Below are 14942 nucleotides of genomic sequence, written 5' to 3'. Positions count from 1 at the left end.
AAATGCTTGGTTGACGAAAATGGTGCTACAAAGAAGTGTGAGAATAATAATAGTGTACATTTTGATGTATAGCGCTGTTCATCTGATCGTGCCCTCTAGTCTTCAGTTACATGAACACTTCCATCTAAAATTCACTTTCATAGCAGTGCGACTGACTTTACTTTGAATTTTCTAGCAGTAGCTTTTACAATAAAGAATATGCAATAAAGGTCAGAAGGCCTGGAATCCAGCAGAGGACATTAATAGGAAAAAAAATGACTGCAACACAGGGAGAAAGAGCCAGGCAACAAAGAGAAGTTTACAGTGCACAGTTCACATACCGTAGCACTCCCAGTGCCTTTCCATTGGCTATGAATTTTTTATAGCCCCTGTTGCTTGTCGCTCCCTCTCTCCCGCCTTTGAGCTGAGTTCGGTTCTTCTGGAGCCGGGGCTTTCAAAAAGCCGGCAGCCTCGACCCTTTCCCCTCTTCTCTGAATGAATAGCATTTGTATTGCGGGGGGGAGTGATGTAAGGGAGGGAGAGGAAGAGAGGGAAGGTTAGAGCGGGGCGAGGTGGAAGCAATTGCTGCAGCACAGATGGATGGAGAGGTGCCTTCAATGTCAGGTAGTCATGGTAACCTGTCACACAGGAGTCATCACGAGATTGTTGGGAGAGACTTGAGAGTGATGGTAACGACTGGTTTAGCACATTTCACCTTGCACTTTGCGCAAAGGCAAAGTGTTTTGTCTTCCAGCGGAGGAGGATTTATAGATGATATGTCAAGTCAGTGTCTTCATGTAGAAACAAGCCATGCAAAATACACAGAAAAAGTAGGTACACAGCATGCTCACGACCACATACTGAAGACACAGACTGTTTAATTTGCCTCACTGCACACCCATATGCATACACTGCCAAGAATCAAAAATGAGATATCCCCATTAGTCAGGGTTGAGTGAGGACAAGGGACCAAAAACAGGAAAGAGTTGAAGCACGAGAGGAAAGTAGGCACGGGGAAAAGGCAGCAGGTGTGTGGCTGATATAACCAGGTGGAGGTGGCTGGGCTCTGTTTCCGTCCATCGCTCCACTGAGTCCTGAGGGGCAAAGGAGTAGAAGGCAGAGGGGAAAAAAAGAGGAAGGAGGTGAAGGGATCTGAGAGTCCAGGGAGGGGTTGCCAAGATGAGGCAGTCATCCTATCAGCTTTTTTCTCAATCTCTGTTGCCCCTGCCATCGTTGCCTCCACCTGAGCTCTTGTCAGCGCCGGGTTCCTCAGCCAGATCGATGACTGGACTGCCAGAGCACAAAGATGAGAACCAAACCTGAAATGTGGTGCCACAGTGAGCCATTTTCATCATCAGGATTAGTGGTAATTTTCTTGCTTGATGTGATGCCCTGAATGTCACAGTTTGTTATATATTCTGCATATCTGTGCTCCTCAGGCCCTTGTCATGCTCCTTAGCTATACACCCCTCTCTCCGCAGATGTTTTGACGTGTCGCAGCAGGGAAACACAGGTGTAGCTAATAACATTAACGATGGCTCCGTTCCGTTGAAATGTGTGAGTAAGCCATGCCAGTGAGACAACGTGCACAATATGTCGGCTCTATATCTAGAACACCGGAATGGAAGGCAGCCACCATTAATGTTCTTAGTTACACCTATGTTTGACAAGTCAACATGTCCACTGTATTGAATTTGTGAAGAAAACTTGTGTAGAAAACTTTTTTTCTCGCATGCCTTCACTGCAAACGAAGAATCCAAAAACATAGAAAACTCTTGATGAATTGGAGTAAAAGGTGTCCGGTGTTTAACAACAGCAAAACAATACACAAAACTGTAGTACAATCCAAGTCTCATTTATCCAGTCATATGCTCAGTACTTCCTTAACACATACATTTTCGCTAAAACCTCACTATTTAAAACACCTCCACATACGAATGGGTCCATGTCATTGGTCCGACAGCCCATTGGTCCGACATCCCATCAGTCCGACGGTCTGCGGTGCTGAACAGCTCCTGGCGGGCATATTTCTTGATGGTGCGCCGCGACTGGCTCTGGGTCAGCTGGGAAAGGCTTGAGGCAGAGCAGGCTCACGGCTTATGTGTTTGTCACTTTCTTTTTCATTTTAACCCACACCATGATCTTTTCCTGACCCTAACCAAGTGTTTTTTGTGCCTAAACCTAACCAGACCTTAACCACAGGGCATCATGATGATTTCGGAACAACAGGACTTCGGAACAATGGGTTTAATATGGTCAGAACAATGGGATGTCGAACCAATGGGCTGTCGGATCAATGGGCAGTTCCCATATGAGTAGCGTGCCTCGTCAAGCACTTGCGTTTTAACTCTGTGCATTCTACTGAGCTGAGTTTAAACACAAGCGCTTGCCCAGGTGTGGTACTTGTCCATGCATAAGACTGTTTACATGCAAGTGTTTTGAAAAGAATTATTCTGAATTCTTCTTTCACTGTGGAGGTATGCAAAAAACACACACAATCAGTGCAAAATTAGGTATATAACTAATGAACAAATAATCAGGACTATTGGTTCTTTTTTTCAATATTAGAGTAGAATAATAGAGTTTGAGAGTTTGAACGTGGTTCGGCGGGATGTTCACAGTGACAGCGACGTTCATGTCGTAAACAAGCTATGCCAACAGCGTATCGAAAATGTGCAATAATATTTTAATATTTAATGTTTTATTTCAAAAGCCAGAGACTGCATGGTATTAAGTTGCTGTGTGCTGCAAATTCACCACTTCTTAGCGGAAGGCAGACGATAACGTTATCGTGGTGCCTGATAGGGGAAAGCCTTTCCTCCTTCGGGCAGCTGCCTGTGTCAAAGAGCAGCATGAAAGTGAGGACCAGTCACTCTGCACCTAACTCTGGGAACCAAAATGTCCCAGTACACTGACTGACACTGACTGACTGATACAAAAAATAAATTAAAAAAAAAAAAAAAGACTGATAATTCAAACCTCAGACGAAAATATAGTGAGTGAACTGAAGATCCTATGAAATGATTACTTGAAGTTTCTGGGAAACAGTCAATCTCCTGTTTATATTAACAATCAAAAAGTCAGCTTATCTTGTCTGTTTGAGTGTGGTTTGATCAGATTTGATTGTCAGTGACCAAACAATCCACCAACTGTCGTCAGATTCTGGTTCAAATTCTGATAAATCCTGATTGTTGCATGAAAATATGTGACATCAGTGTTTTCCAACCAAATCTCAACCGATGGAGAGAGCACAGAGAGGAACAGAAATGCTAAAATCTCATAGAATCTCATGTAAAATAAACACAACTGTTTGAATTTTTACAGAAAAAAATGTGGTGAAAAAAACTTAGTCACAGTAAGAAGCTGATTAGGAAAATGCGCTTTCGAGGCCTTTAAAGTGCTGGAGATTAATTACATGCATGAGAAGAAGAAAATACCCACACTGCTTGTTCATCCTATTCTATTTTTTAGTCTATGTACACATGGCTGACAATGTTTTGACAGCAGGTGGTCTTCTTTGGGTAAGGAGACGGCATGTGCACGCAGTATACAATTTGTGTGATGTCACACCAACAGCTCTTAATTAGACAACTGATCATTAACTCTGAGAATAACATGCCCCAAAACATGTAACTAAAACCTTTAATTAAATTCCTAGTGTGTTATGTATATAATATCTCTCAAAGTACAAACACACATTTGAAGCTTTTGAAGGCAACTTTACACAGAAGTGATGAAAAATCTGTAAACTATGTCGGTGTTAGGTGGTGGTGATCAATTTGCAGCAGTTATGCCAATCACCAGTGTGTCCAGTTTGGTGTGATGAACCACTTGCTGCTTTCGATGTGTCAAAATCGTCTGCTAGTGATGAGACTTGATGACTAAAATGAATCTGGTCTGATATGTGAAATGAGTTTTGAGTGGATCTGTGGGGTCTCAAATTGGGGCAGGGACATGCTGCAGTCTCACTTTGTGATTCAGGCTAATGAGCCAGGAACGTTGTGACAACCAGTTTTTACATAGCGTACCTCTAAACTGATGCAAAGGCTGATTTTCATCAATGAATGCATGTACTGCAGTGTTACCTACTGCTAACGATAGCATTCTCTGCTCTCAGTGAAATGTGGATAATATCACAACTCTTCCTGCAGTGTGCCTGATGTGGCGTGTTGAGTTGTGACTGTGTGACTTCACAGTGTGTCTGAGTGGTTGAGGCCCCAGTGCTGCCACCTAAAGCAAAACATTCACTGACTGGGTCCACTGCCTCAGCCACGGTCCATTTAACCGCACCCACTCCACAATCGTGTCCAGGTCACTGCCTCCGTGGACCCAAACACACACACACTGTAAACTTGTCTTCCACTGTGGTGTGTGACTGCGCACATTAACACATTCTGACACTGACAAGATTCATGTCATTCACCCGTGATTTCTCAAATGTTTAAACATCTTTGTCAGATCAGATTTATTTTTAGAGACCTTTGTCTCCAAAAGCACGTTTTAATGTAACACAAAAAACAGAGAAGAAACAATACTTGTGTTTGACAATCAATCAGGAAATTGATGCATTAGGAAACAAAGTCTAAAAATAAAATAATGCATGATACCAAAAATAGCAAGACAAGACACTAAATCATACTTCATACATCAGAGGCTCTAATACAGAACAACGTAATGACTTTTTTCTGTCGGATGAGATCACACAGCTAGAGATAGTTTTTTTATTGCTCATACTTTGTGTACTTTTAAACTAATTCCTTACTGTTTGGGCCAAAAATGAGATCTGTAGCTTTGCTAATGTGAAGTAAACAAGCCCCAGCCATCTGACTTGCAAGCTGTTCACTGTATTTTAAAAGGTCAAGGTAGGATGGTTAATACGCTTTGAAAAAGGAAATATGTTGATACAGTTTGACTGGTGCACACCTACGGAACATGTACAGCACAAGACTACAAAGCAAGTGACAGTGTTAATTAAATCTACACATTAAACGCCCACTGGTGTAATTTTTTATCCCTGTCAAATTGTCGCCGGTTATATATCTACGGTATGCAGAACATTTTATGCATTTCTAGTCCGTTTCTGTGTCTCTCTGTGGACACCGTTGGCAGTGGAAAGTTTTTCTTTTGGCTAGGTGGAGCGCTCCTCTGTGGGTTATACTTCTCTGGTCCATTTCCACCTAAAATGTGGCATCCTCTCATGTTTATCAGATCTGATTCTGAGAAGAAAAAAAAAATTGGAAAACCTCAGGGAGGATCTGGAAGAGGCCGTGAGCCACTCTGTAAAGCTGAATATTTCCTCAGGTGCTGTGGTAGTGTTGTCGCCTGGGGAGCACAAGGTCCTGGTTTGTGTTTAGTCCCTACTGAATGTAGCAATACCTCTGGGCTGGATATTTTTCTATTTTTTGTGGCATGAAAAAAGGACTTTGCTGCCACTGCAAAAGGTTAGAATATGTACAGTAAAAAGAAGAAGGTACAGGTCAATGACACAGCACCCTCTACAACTGATGCAGTCACCTTCACATCCTCTCAAACATGAACTCTCTTGTGTCACCCTTGTTTCTTTTAACTTATTACTGCAGCAGATTACTGGAGTGGAGTGTAGTTATAAATTCTTCACATTTTTACAAAACCAAACCTGAGGCCATGCTTTCATGGATGCAACAAATTTGACATTAGTCCCAGAAACAGTGGGCGGCATGGTGGTACAGTGGTTAGCATTGTCGCCTCACAACAAGAGGATTCCTGGTTTGAACCCAAGGTAGGGGGCTCAAACCCCATGGTGGGGCAGCCCTTCTGTGTGGAGTTTGCATGAATATCCCATGTCAACGTGGATTTTCTGCGGGTACTCCGGCTTCCTCCCACAGTCCAGAAACATGCAGGTAAATTGGTGACTCTAAATTGGCCGTAGGTGTGAATGTGAGTGTGAATGGTTGTCTGTCTCTGTGCGACCCCTAACAGGATAAGCTGTTACAGAAAATCAATGAATGTATGAATGAGTCCCAGTAGCCTTAAAAAAACAAATTTCCTCTTTGCTCATTATGGTATGGGTGGTTTATATGACAAGTGACAGTTTGATAGACAGCAACATGGGTTCAAATATTATCATTCAATTAAATGGGTGTTATCAGTGGTTGTCAGCCTCAAAGATACAGGTTAGAAGGGTCCTGCTACACAGACTGGTAGGTTTCAAACACTGTTATCAGCCCATTAAATGCCCATGTTTATTGTTATATACGGTGATAGAGAAAGTCAGAAAATGCAATGTTAGTATACAGAACAGGACACATAGGGAGGTAGTCAGCGTGGTGGACGGGTCAAACAAACACAGGGCTTTCATGTTTCAGTGTGAGAGCAGAAGTCACTGTTGAGTTTTTTTTTAACTATGATGTTATTAGATATATTTTAAGTGAGTTATGTCACGTAATATATTAAGATTTAAATTAAGTAACATTCATTCATTCATTCATTTTCCATAACCACTTATCCTGTTAGGGGTCTCAGGGGGGCTGGAGCCTATCACAGCTGACACTGGGTGAGAGGCAGGGTACACCCTGGACAGGTTACTAGACTATCACAGGGCTGACACATAGAGACAGACAACCATTCACACCCACAGTCAGTATAGAGTCACCATTTAACCTAACCTGCATGTCTTTGGGTTGTGGGAGGAAGCTGAGGAACCCATACTGACACAGAGAGAACATGCAAACCCCACACAGAGGGGCTGTGCCACGCTGTGTTACAAAAATTACAAACATACTTTCTTTAAAGCCAAACCATGTTCTTTTTTTCTAAACCCAATCACATTATATTAGCATCTAATCCTAATGGAATGAAAGTGAAATCAACAAAACTGCTCCTGAAGCCAACAAACATTTAATGGGCTAATAATGATGTTCTCAGCACACTAGCAGGACCCTGTTAACCCATATCTATGAAGCTGAAAGTGCTCATTTAATTAATTGATAACACTCAAAATAGGTAATGGGCCTTTCCTTTAACTGACTGGACATGTGTTACCTCACTAGCCCGGCTGGTCTGGCCTTTGCTTCCTTTTCAAATGGGACAAATATGGTGAATTTTCTGGAAAATTTCCACATTTCTCCAAAAGTACCCACTAAAATACTAATATTTAATTAATTTTAAGCGAAAAATGGGTCATACAGCTGCAGGATCATCTTTACAAGGCCTGTCAATGATGGCATGGGAGCTCAGAGAGGCAGTCAGTCATGTTTAGGGCTGCCCCTTAATAGTCGACCAGGTCATTAGTCAGCAAGATTTCATTGGTCACTTAGTCACAAAAACAAACAAACAAACATGAAACTCTATTAGGAGCTGTACCTTGTCAAAATAAATGAAAAACTATATAACTGGACCATGTGGGAATTGAACTGACCTATGGCTAAGCCCCGCCCTCAAACGCAATGAGCCAATCACAGTGCGTATAGCCATTCCCATACACTCAGACATTCTTTGCCTGGCCGTTCATTGAAATGCATTACAGAAAGTCAGTTTTGTTTGGTTTTATGAGCTTTTTCTGAGATTTGAAGTTTAAAAATGGTCAAACAGTGTGCATGGGGTACATGCAACTCCAACACTAGGCGACGAGGTGTATATTTTACAATTTAAACCACATCTCAACCAAGAACAGTGTCTCCTTTGGATAAAGTTGTGTAGTAACGTTAGACCACAACATCAGCTCAGTGTGAATGAGATTAACAATGATGACAATGATGCGTTGTTCATCAGGGAACTGCCCATTGGTCCGACAGCCCATTGTTCCGACCATATTAAACTCATTGTTCCGAAGTCCTGTTGTTCCGAAATCATCATGATGCCCTGTGGTTAAGGTCTGGTTAGGTTTAGGCACAAAAACCACTTGGTTAGGGTCAGGAAAAGATCATGGTGTGGGTTACAATGAAAAAGAAAGTGACAAACACATAAGCTGTGAGCCTGCTCTGCCTCAAGCCTTTCCCAGCTGACCCAGAGCTGGTCGCGGCGCACCATCAAGGTAGAAATACGCCCACCGGGAGCCGTTCAGCAGTGCGGACCGTCGGACTAATGGGATGTCGGACCAATGGGCTGTCGGACCAATGACATGGACCTGTTCATCATGTCTCCTTGTTTGCTGGGAGTTCATTAGCCTATTTTGTTCTAGTTTTGTTCTTTGGTGATCGTACATGATTGTTAGCTGTCATCCAAAGGGCTCTAGTTAAGCTAACGTTAACTTCTGGAGCTTAGCATCATTAATTTATCTGTAATCGCAGAGATAACAAAGGTTGGCAAACGTTACGCTGAATGATTCAATGTAAATACTGTAGCACCAAACTAATGGAGAGACACGCTCAGCAGTCAGACAGGAGTCACGTTACAAACCAATCACAGCTGAACGATATATTTTCCTTCTTTGCAACCTGCTGCCACCCTCTTGAAAGCTGGCACAAAAAAGGCACAAGATCAGCGCCCAGCACTCAAACTCACATTTTCCAGGAGGTTAAAAACGCAGCAAGTGTACAACCCCTAATTTACAGAGCTGGTGCCTGCGGTTATTCCACAGGCTAGTTAATAACACGTTGGGGAGGAAATCCAAAGTGTGGGATCATTCTGAGAAGGTGAAGGATGAACCCAAGGTGATATGGAAACTCATCTTCATTGGTCAACTACAAACATGACGTATCTCCTGAAAAATGGAAGTAGCTACGTGCCCATTAGCCACTTAGCACAATCATTACTGCTTTGCCGACAGCGTCATTAACAGACGGCTCGCTCAGTGTGTGACATGCACTTGTAGATAAAATATAGGCCTATATTAATGAAGGTTCATTAGTACGGTTTTGTATTTCTCTGTAATGTAGCACAGTGTTAACAATGTTACTGATACTGTTCTTTCTCACATGTTCAACTCAAACCATTGTGTTGGGCTGCCGAAAATATATAATTAGTAATTAAATTAATATCGTAAATATGTGGGCGACTAGTCGACTAATGGCCCTAAATGATGACTATTGGTCAACTAGGAAAATTCTTAGTCAGGGGTAGCCCTAGTCTTGTTACCATCTGAACAGTCAAGAATCAAATCTTGTGGCACAAGATTGTCAGACATAGCCTAGTTATGTGAGGCAAGATTTTTTAAACTTTAATAGGACTAATGTGTCTGACTGTCATGTACAACATTTTTGACATTCTCGATTTGAAAGTGTCATTCCCCGAGTTTGAATCCAAGTGTCCTCCATTTCTGTTGTTTCTTTTACTTTTTCTTCATTTTGTACTTACTTAGTATTCTGACAACAAAATATCATGACCAACCTTCAAATAAGTGCATCCATTAGCCTGCCAGCATTAAGTAAATTTACCAGAAAAGTTAAGTGTTGCTGCATCTTGGAAACATTAGAAAAAATGAAAGCTAAAGTTGAAGTAGCGTGAGAGCGTGAGCGTAAAAACAAAGTTTGCAGAGAATGCCGTGTTTTATGTCAGTGCGATGTTTTTCATTTTCCCAGGGTGGGACCTCAGTGTTTTGGTGGTGTCACACTCTTTGACAACTCAGTGCTATCTGCCTTGATTGTTTTCCTGCTTGGCAGACATGATGTTTCTTCCTCCCCATCCAGCCCCCCACGCAATCTCTTTCTAGAAAGTTTGTTATGTATGCTTTTGTTCAGTTGGAAAAAACACTTGTCAGAATGATTTTGAAAAAAGTTTTTTGCTTTTTCTCCCCGCAGAAGAGAGAACAAGTTTGTGACTGAAGAGTAAAGAAAGCGTGAGAAAAACAGCCCTGTGATGGATGGTAAGGCACAGGCAATTACAGACAACATACCAGACACTGTGCACATTGAAGATAGCACACACACACTCTCAACAATATATGCACATACGTTCAAGACACTGGCAATGTGAGATAATCTTGAGTTTCTTTCTTTCTGGAAAACGCAAAAGCTAAAATCCATTTAAGGCTCCCTGCTTGGCATACTGATAAACATACAGTGTTGTACAGCAAGTGCACACACACACACACACACACACACACACACACACACACACACCCGTAGCCTCCAACAAACTGGCTCCCACATGCAAACACAGATGAGGCACAGCCAAGTCCAGTGCACTTGTAGTACCAGCACACAAAGGCCGGCATCCTTATCACTCCAGGTTCAATTACACACACTTACACTCATACACACAAACGAGGGCACGCGAGGCAAGGTGGGAGCCGTACTATTGGTTTTTGGAGGTGTTCCTGAGCTGCAGAAGGGAGGGGCTGTAATGCAAAGAGACAGATTCAGGTCACTCACTCATTGCTGGGATGAATATGGAAGGAGAAGGAGAGAAGATGCTGCCTGTTGGAGAGAAAGAGGAATGTGTGGGATGAGACGAAGGACGATGGCAAGGAGGAGAGACCGAGGAGGTAAAAGGCAGGAGCGTCCTGCTGGAAGATGAAATGAACGTGGTGAGGCTTTAGAAGAAGAGAGAGAATGCAGAAACAGACAAAACGGAGGAGGAAAGTGAGGGGGGAGCGGCGTGATGGATGAAGAAGCGAATGACAGAAATGAAGTGTCAATAAAGTGAATGGATGAGAAAGGGGAGACAAAAGATGAACATGAGGACACTTTGCATGCAGAGAAGAAGATTGTGGAATTAAAAGAAAAGGAGCAGGGAGGGGAGCATAAGAAGGAGGGATGAGAAAATAAAGGGATACAAATGGAGAAGGTGTTAGAGAGGGCGAGCGGCGTGCCAGAGGAAGGAGAAATGGAGGGAGATGGTAATTGACATGAAGGGAAAGTGACAAGCGAAAAGATGAGTACGGAGGGAGGAGGAGAAGAGTCAAAGAGAAAGAGAGAATTACTATTGAATGAGGAATGTGGAGGGGGGGGTCGGGGGCTTTAGGAGGCAAGAGGGAAAGAGAACAAGCTGTCATACAGGCTGACATTCGATATACACGACTCACGAGTATCTTGAATCACTGAACAAAATAGCCTGTGTAATAACGAGGGATTGTACTCGGCTTATGCATAATTCATGTCACTGTGTGTCACAAGTGTCACATCTAGAGAAGCAGCCACACCCGTTTTTAAAGACAAGTTTGGTTTTTTGCTTCTGTTTGAGACATTTTTAATATCACAATAATGTTGATGTGACGATCCCTGCAAGATGCACCTTAAAATGCACTTTATCCTTACTTGAGTTTTCATCTGTGGTATTCTTTTCGTTTAGATCGGTTTTTAAAAGATTCACAGAGTCAGCGCGCAGACGAGGCTGCACTTTATTAGCTCAAGTGCCTTCCTTCCCTCCTCTCTTTTGTCTTCTGAGATCTGAGCCAGCAGAGATGATGTGCGGAGGAGACAATACAGGCCAAAGTCTCTCTCTGTTGCACTCCCACACAGTGAATTTTTAAGTTGGAGAGCTTTTATGAGGATACCGCAGGTGTTCCACGCAGGAGGTCTTTGTTCAGTGGGGGTGCAGAACAAGACAGGTGGACAGGAAACTCAAATACACTTTCCTATCCCAGCAAGACCAGACCACGACTTAATAAGCCCCACAGCTTGTTATCTTAGCAAAGAACTCTGATATGCACAATGATGGGCTAACTCCTGGTGAGTTTGTGTGAGGGACGTGTTTTACAGAACAGCTCAGAAGGTCACAGTTCCTTACTGATAAAACGAGCGCGGTGATGTTTGAATCACTAGAGGCTGCGATTTTGGCACCATATTGTGATTTTCATGCCTCCGTGCCAGCAACAGTTGTGGTCACAAGCATTATGTTTTCAAGTTGTCCATCTGTCTGTCCCATTGTTATGCGATATGTCATGAACACCTTAAGAAAATTTCTTCAAATTTGGCACAAATGTCTACCTGGACTCAAGGATTAACTGATCAGATTTTGATGGACAAAGGTCAAAGGTCAAGGTTACTGTGACCTTGTCTGTCTTAGAGATGCACTGATCCAGCTTTTTCAGTTTCGATACTGATCCCGATGCTGTGGCTTTGAGTATCAGCCAATACCCGATATCGATCCGACACCATGGTTGACCTAAACAGCTATATACCTTTACATGTAGAACAGAAAAGACTAGAGGCATCAGGCATTGATGACTACACAGTTCTTTCCTAAGATCAAATGAAACAAGATGAAACAGATTAATGTAATGATGAACTATTTATTTTTAACAAAACTAAACAACTGTGCAACAGCAGTTGAAATAGTGTGAAATACCTCCACACAACAGATTCGCTCCATGACATGTGACGTAGCTCATGTTGCAATAGATACAAAGGAAAAGGATCGCCTCAGGTATAGGTTGCATTTTCTGATACCCGATCCATCTATTTTGATGATATCGGGGCCGATATTCGATCCAGATATGGGATCGGTGCATCCCTAGTCTGTCTCACTCTTGTGATCACAATATCTCAAGAACACCTTGAGACAATTTCTGCAAATTTGGCAGGAATGTCCACTTGGACTCAAGAATGAACTGATAAGAATTTGGTGGTCAAAGGTCAAAGGTTACTGTGACCTCAAAAAGATGTTTTTGGCCATAATTCAAGAATTCATGCACTAATATAACAAAATTTCACACAAATGTCTAATAGAATAACATAATAAAGTGATGACATTTTATATCAAAAAAGGTCAACCTTACGGTGACGTCCTGCAAAAACACTTTTCTGGACATTATCTAATGTCAACTCAGGAACAGAAGGGGAGACGCTTGGTCACATACCAACACATCCTCACTCCGACCTCGTCACATATTGACGTTTGGTCATGGTCACTTTCCACATCCGCATACGACCTGCAAGGTACCCTGGGTGTGTTGGTTGTTGACATTCTGGGACATCGTGTCAAGTTCTGCCTGATACATGCATTGCCTTCTTTCAAAATACACAGGAAATAAATGTTGTACGTCGGTACAACATCATGAATTAACGTTTTCATTTTCCTTGAGCAACAAACCCACATGGTTGGGATTAGGCAACAAAATTGTGTGGTTAGGTTTAGGAAAAGAAGAGGAGCATTGTCAACTGTCTACTACATATGAGTATAGACATTCATAGAGGTATACAACTGCAAGGTGGTTATTTTAGTTTTATATGTCTCAAGTCTTTATGACATTTTAGTCTAGGTTTTGTCAGTTGCAACAATAAAACAGACAGTCCTCAGAAAATACAGTTGTCATTCCAAACTGCTTAGAGACGCTCACTTACTGTCATTCCTGCTCACTTTTTATTGCAGCTGTCTCCTACTGAGAGGAGGCAATTCATATTTATTCTCTGTGGGGGACATGACCCTGAGGCCTTTATTTTAAATACCATGCGTGCAGTCTGAGTCCTGATGTACTGTGAAAAGCACATCCTGGGCTTTTTAGTGATGTGAAACACATGTGGGTGGGACCAACAGAAGATATGTTGTCTTTTTATAAGGGGGGGGGGGGGATTGAAGCAAACATTTTTCAAGGTAAGGTAGAAGGGTAATCACATTTACTAAGATATATTGTTATTATTCATGGTGGACTGTCGCCTCACAGCAAGAGGGTTCCTGGTGCAAACCCAGGGTGGGGGAGCCCCTCTGTGCAGAGTGTGCATGTTCTCCCAGTGTCAGCGTGGGTTTTCACCGGGTACTCCAGCTTCCTCCCACAGTCCAAAGACATGCAGGTTAACTGGTGACTCTAAATTGGCTGTAGGTGTGAATGTGAGTGTGAATGGTTGTCTGTCTCTATGTGTCAGCCCTGCGACAGTCTGGCAATCTGTCCAGGGTGTACCCTGCCTTTCTTACAATCCAATTACTTAAATTTTGTTTAAAAAAATCTAAATATTGAAAAGTTATTTCTTCCAGGGCTCCAGAGGATCTTTGCTCTCTGCCACCGAGGAGCTGGATTCTCTCACTTATTTTCTACAGTTTGTTTACTCAGTTAGGCTTGAGACCAGCTGCTAAAACTTTGGATAACAATAATGCAGAACTATTTCTTTAGGGAGCCTTTGAGTGAAGATTGAGCCACATGAGAGTTAGCAGTCTGAAAGTAACATTACATGCAAACTCTTCTTGCAAGCTACCTTTTTCTTAATGAGCTAAATGACTGATTTAATGCACCACCTGGTGAGCATGCTAAGTGACTCAAATTAAACACACCCACTGTCAAAAGTCCACCATCGAGGAGATCACATGACCACACCTGAGGCAGGGAGGATAAGAGGAACGCTCCCCTCTGGTGCAATCACTTCAGCTTACTCAGAGGCTTCTTCTGTATTGACCTTGCCCATATTGTGTGCATCCTGTAAGTAAATTTCAATATTCAATATTGGATTTACTTTAATTATCACACTCTTTCTCTGATGTTTGATCTAATAACAAAATGTTTTTACTTTTTTTTTGACAAAAGAACATAGATGTACATCGCTTTTACATCACCTGCAGTTAAAAACTTCTTGAACGAGTTGCATGAGAAAGATGTACCTCGAAAATGATCTTTACTTTGCTGAACAAAGTCTTGTTAAATTTGTAAACTCAAACCAACCACACAGCCTAGAGACGTAGGTTGTAGTGAAGTACCACCTGCTTGGTATGATATACTGTGGTTAGATTCAGCACAAGCAGCAGTTGTATAAACCCTCTTTCTCTGCCATGCTATACAGTCATAGATCCTTAGACAGAGTGCAAAGGCTTCAGCAACTGATTGTAACTGAGCAGAGCTGTTGGTGATCATTTTTTTTCATTGCTGGATCTACCACTGGCTGCAGGTGAAGAGAGAAACGGTCTCTTTTTCAAAGCAGCATCATGTCTCTGAACAGTTGAAATGCATCTGTGCATTTCTCTTGAAATTTAATCCAGTGTTTCATCTTTGGTGTATAAATATGGATCCATATGAAAGCTGACATTTTGTCTTTTAGTTTGGGAGTCATTCTAGTGCATGCATTACAGGTACAGGTAAGAAAACAAACACTAGGAGACACAAATACTAGCAGTTTGAT

This window comes from Epinephelus lanceolatus, chromosome 1 (genome assembly GCF_041903045.1).
Source record: "Epinephelus lanceolatus isolate andai-2023 chromosome 1, ASM4190304v1, whole genome shotgun sequence".
In the NCBI taxonomy this organism is placed as follows: domain Eukaryota; kingdom Metazoa; phylum Chordata; class Actinopteri; order Perciformes; family Serranidae; genus Epinephelus; species Epinephelus lanceolatus.
This window is presented reverse-complemented; position numbering follows the sequence as displayed.